Source organism: Poecilia latipinna, unplaced genomic scaffold (assembly GCF_001443285.1).
Source record: "Poecilia latipinna isolate Pla-1442-1.1 unplaced genomic scaffold, P_latipinna-1.0 Scaffold2726, whole genome shotgun sequence".
Taxonomy (NCBI): domain Eukaryota; kingdom Metazoa; phylum Chordata; class Actinopteri; order Cyprinodontiformes; family Poeciliidae; genus Poecilia; species Poecilia latipinna.
In genome coordinates, this window is record NW_015115342.1 from 47,295 (window position 1) to 51,823 (window position 4,529).

Sequence of the window (4,529 nt, forward strand, 5' to 3'; positions counted from 1 at the left end):
TGGTCTTAAGACCAAGACCAACTTCGAGTACCACAACACTGCACCCAGCTTTGAAAAACTGTCGTGTTACAATAAAATGTTTTGGTGTTTGGTGAGCTGTTTTTGTTTTATTTCAGAAAACTGCAATGGAAACATTTAGCATCAGTTTCAGGGTGACGGTGCAGCATGTTTTTTAACCACTTATTAGGTGAACAATCTTATTTACGCAGGATTTAAATTTTAATTGTGTTTCTTATTTAATGAAAACAACAAGATTGCAAAATTGTGTTTTTTTTACATTAGGACAAAGTTTTGATAAAGTTTTGGTCACATTTGCTCCAGAGTGAAATAAAAACATCTGAGTGCGACTCAAACTTTTGACTGACTAAAAGTCCAGCAAAAAAAAAAAAAAACTCCCATCAAACATACAAGATGAAATAGTTCTGTCAAGACAAAATGTAACACCTGAGATTTATATACTAAAAGTCGACGTACTATTCAAAATGAACTGAAGACAGTTTTAGGATGCCTGGAAAGTCTGTACATGTATTAAACTTCTATGGAAATATCTGAATTAACTCCAGCTGCAAACGATACTGCCACAAAATATTTAGCTTTTTATTCTTTCTTGTTTAATTGTTTAATATTGAAATTAAATAATAAAAAAGTCTGATTTGGAATAAACGTTGAATAAATACAGAGGGATGTCATAAAACCTTTGTAAGTTTTGAGCTTTTCAAAACATAGCTGAGTTTTTAACATGGACATTTTTTAGTTTTTGTGTTAAAACTCTCAGAAAAGATAAAAAAAATAACCAGCAACAATGTCTGAAATGATTAATCGGTTTAATCGAGATTAATCAATTAAAATAATCTGATTTAATAATTAATTATTCATTAACTGGAGTAAAGATTCTAAAAATGTTATTTGCTGAAAGAACAGCACAATCAGCAGTAATTAGGTCAAAATTGTAGGAAAAATACAATAATTTTACATTTATGATCAAAGAAAACCTTTTCAGTCTGTGGATATTTTCCACCCAGAACACAAGTGGCTGTTTTGGCTTCATCTGGTTCAAATTCTGGATTAAATCTCCTATTACAACTTTTTGTCACACAGAAAAACGAGCCGTTCATCTCTGGTCTGAATTGATGTTCAGCAGAAAGATCAGAGTTTTTCTCTTCTTGATGTCTGAAGGATTTTTAGCAGCAAATTCGTCCTTTGCTACAAATAATCAAACGTTCATTTAAGGAATGCTGCTGTTGCATCTTTGGCCAAAAATGTTTTTCTTATTTTAAAAGAAGAATTTAGTTTCTGTTTATTTGCATCTATTATTACAAATAAACAATAGTCTATTGTATAAAAAGGCTTAACAAAAATTCTCCAGAATGTGTAGTTTTTTTTTTTTTTTATCTGATTGACTGATTGATTAATTGTCAGAATAATCGATTAATTGCAGCTCTACTAACAACTGAACCCATTTAAGTTAATCTGATGGGTTGGCTGGCAAATTTGAAGTGGGAACTGATAAAATTCAGTCTGTAAAGGAAAGAAAACAAAATGCTGTGCAGAAAGTCAAAGTGTTAAGAGACGAGCGGCGCTTTGTGCCAAAGCATCCCACAGTTTAACAGACAGCCTTTCCAGAATCAGCGACTATTTTTAGTCGTACTCCAACAGCACAAAGAGCAGAGTCGATGTTTTTAGAGCTGCACTTACAAAAACAGAAGTCAAGAACACTCAGGTTTTAGAAACAGCTAGATTTCCTCACAGCATGAAGACAAATAAAAATTTAAAGCTAAGCAGCATTTTATCTGATAGAAGAAATATTTGAACTCTCCCAGGACTGGTTTCTGTTGCAGCTTTTCTCTACAATCCCTAATTATCCACTAAACATCACTGGGGTGGAAAAGCTGGACTGACTGTCTGACTTTAGGATCTAGTCTGAGCTCTGCAGCCAACTCTGTTCCTCTAAGGCTGTTCTTCATCACCTCAGGATTTTGTCTTTAGGAGTAGAGAGCCGGCGCCGTCACACCGTACCGCCGTCCAGGACGGGAGACAGAGATTCCTGGATAATCAGAAGAAAATGTCTCCTTTCGATACAATACTGTGGGACTCTCCAATCCTAACGAAAAGCTGCAGCCTCAGAAACCCGTCTACCCAGGTTTTATGTTTGTTTGCTTTTTACTCTGCACTGAAATGTTAATTTCCACAATAAAGTCAATTCATTCATTCAATAGAATAAGAATAATAGCCACATCAATACTGACTCATACAAACGTTGATTTAATTTTCCATTAATTAAAACCAGGTGATAGGAATGTCTTCTCTTCTTCTGCTATAATATTTGTAGAACTGAAGGAATCAGATTTATTATGAATAATCAATTATTGATTGATTATTCATAATCTAATTTAGTAATCTATTAAATGTTAACTGGAGTACAACTCAAAAAAAGCAATTTGCTTACAAAACCATACAAAATTATAAACATTTTGCATTTAAGATTGAACAAAAATCCTTTGTGAATACGTTCAACCCAGAACTCCTCAAGTGGGAGTTTTTAAATTCTGTAAAGAAATCTATTAAATACCTTTTGCTATCTGCAGCACCCCCAGCTGGTTTCTGTTTAGTCCATGTTAGTCTATTACTTCCTGAGTTCGACCCAACTGCTTCATATAATAATTTTTTCTTAAAAGCAGAATCTCAACATTACAATTTGAATTTCTTATTACAGAACCAAAGTGAACTAAAAACTCCTTCACAGCAGCAGCTGCAAACTGACAGAGATGCTTTTTTCTATTTTACTCAAACCTGCAAACACCAAGTGTTTCTATATCGGCAGGCAGAACAGAGAGCGCGATGATCCGGCAGTGACTCATCCTTTTCATGCCTTCCAACACCAACACAGTTGAACGCTGAGGACCAGCTCCTGTCATCCATCACTGTTTTCATAACACAAGAACAATCTAAACTCCAGAACAGCAGCCGATGTCTTTGTTTGCCTTCAGCAATAAATATCTGAAGGTTTAAGCCTCTGAAATGTTGCAGAGTGTCTCATATACCTCAGGAGTTAGCAAAGAATTTTAACAAATAAACATTTATTTTAAACTTGATTTTTCTTTAAACAAAATTGACCAAACATCTGTCAGAAAGATGAAGGAATCCTAAAATTGCTAAAATATAGCAACATGCTCATTGAAAACAAACAATTTGTTGACAGATGCTAGCCACATGACAGCTTTTCTGTTCTACTCTCATAAAAATTAGCATTTTTGGTAAATGGTACTCAGACTTTAACAGGAACTGTGTACTTTGGTCAGATGAATCTGTAAAAGAGAACTCCATACCTTCTGTTAAGTACAGTGGAGGATCTGTGAGTCTGTGGGTCTGTTTCTCTCCTAAAGTGTCCAGTGAAAATGGCTGAAACACAAATCCCTCCAGGGTTGTTTTGAAACAACTGATTGGATCTCTCTCTGCTAGCCTCATGAAGATGATATCAGAGCCATGACTGACATGAAGCTCTGTGGACGGCAGCATCACCACCAGAGCAGAGAGAATAACAAACCCTGGATCAGCAGGGACCTAAAGGAACCAAAGAGCCTTTAGGGAACAAGATGGAGTGTCGCTGAGGAGGAAACAGAAGCAGCTACACTCAGATTAGAGACAGAAGAACACCAAGAATCTGGAGAATAAATTGTAGTGTGAGGATTTGTGTTTTTGTGTCTTTACTGTTTAATTTAGTCCCTGTGTTGTCTTTTCTATTCGTTAATTGGTTCCAGCTGTCTCTTGTTCCCCTGATTGTTCCCTTGTGTATTTAACCTCACAAATCCTCGTCTTTGTTCCCCTTCCTGAGTCTTTGTTCATGTCTCGTCGTTCACCTGTGTTTCCTGGTTTTGAGAACCTTGAGGACTGAAATAAACTCTGGTCTCCATCCTCACCCTGACCCAACAGAAGGTTCTGTTGCTATGGAAGACATCCTGCATGGTTCTGGTACCGAAGGAAACTCACCATCAGTTACCAACACCTTTAGACCTGTTGCCTTGACAACTCCCATCATGGAAGTCCTGGAAAAACTCCTGCTGGCCCACCTGAGTCCTGCAGTCTGCTTATCACCATGGAGACGGAGATGCCATCATCCACTTGAGGTTCATCTGATCTGCTCTGCAGGAACTCCAGCAGACAATAACTACAATAACTCTAATCTATGTGATTAGATTAGATAATCTAATCTATCTGATCTATATCTATGACTTCCTCACTAACAGACTGAAGGCCGGAGGGTCGAACCAGGAGGCAGCAGGAGAACCTCAGGGCTCTGGATTCTCACCATTCCTTTCTCTCTACACCTTTCTCTCTCAGGTAACTTTATGTTATTAAAGGTAAAGTTTAAACTTTACCTTTAATAAGTCTATGTTACAGATTTGCTGTAACATAGACTGCTACAGGAGAGCTTTCCTGCCACTAGTCATCACCGTCTGTCCAAAGTGGGTCCTGTAGGCCGGCATCCTGCATGTAGTAGTTCTCTCCCTGGTGGTAGTAACATGTCAATG

General features: G+C 37.0%; 1 long non-coding RNA gene across 1 annotated transcript in view; it reads right to left on the bottom strand.

The window, feature by feature from the left end:
- LOC106938916 (uncharacterized) overlaps window positions 1-3,894 on the bottom strand; it is an 11,893-nt gene extending 7,999 nt beyond the window's left edge. Inside the window, exons 1-2 of the long non-coding RNA XR_001422718.1 lie at window positions 3,881-3,894; window positions 535-536 (exon numbers count right to left, since the gene is read on the bottom strand). This is a non-coding gene — a long non-coding RNA (uncharacterized LOC106938916). The remainder of the gene's footprint in view (window positions 1-534; window positions 537-3,880) is intronic.
- Window positions 3,895-4,529: the final 635 nt, after the last annotated feature.